Genomic DNA, 300 nt, shown 5'->3' with positions numbered 1-300 from the left:
CCTTAGCTTTGTTTTATAAGGGCTAGCACCTTTTAAAAACGCGATTGGGACGTTTCTTGAAAATTAGCAATGACTGCTCCGTGTTTATAGTCTTTGCCTCGAAATCTGATGCACCAGAAATCAAAGCATCCCAGAAGCACAAGGCACTTTGTAGCATTTAAACTTTTTGTGCATGTCAATTGATTTTGATGTTTTTAATTAAACAATTAATCAAGTTATATCGCTAAACATCACGAAAACATATACGAAGGACATTTGTAATTTAGAATGATTTACTATATAATTAAAATGCAAATAGGA

At 32.7% G+C, this 300-nt stretch overlaps 1 protein-coding gene across 1 annotated transcript in view; it reads left to right on the top strand.

The window, feature by feature from the left end:
* Positions 1-300, top strand: part of LOC119591894 — a gene marked incomplete in the record, with an annotated part of 29,081 nt that overhangs the window by 3,489 nt on the left and 25,292 nt on the right.

This window comes from Penaeus monodon, chromosome 29 (genome assembly GCF_015228065.2).
Source record: "Penaeus monodon isolate SGIC_2016 chromosome 29, NSTDA_Pmon_1, whole genome shotgun sequence".
Classification (NCBI taxonomy): Eukaryota; Metazoa; Arthropoda; class Malacostraca; order Decapoda; family Penaeidae; genus Penaeus; species Penaeus monodon.
Note: the sequence above shows the minus strand (reverse complement) of the source record. Positions and strands in the feature narration are given on the sequence as shown.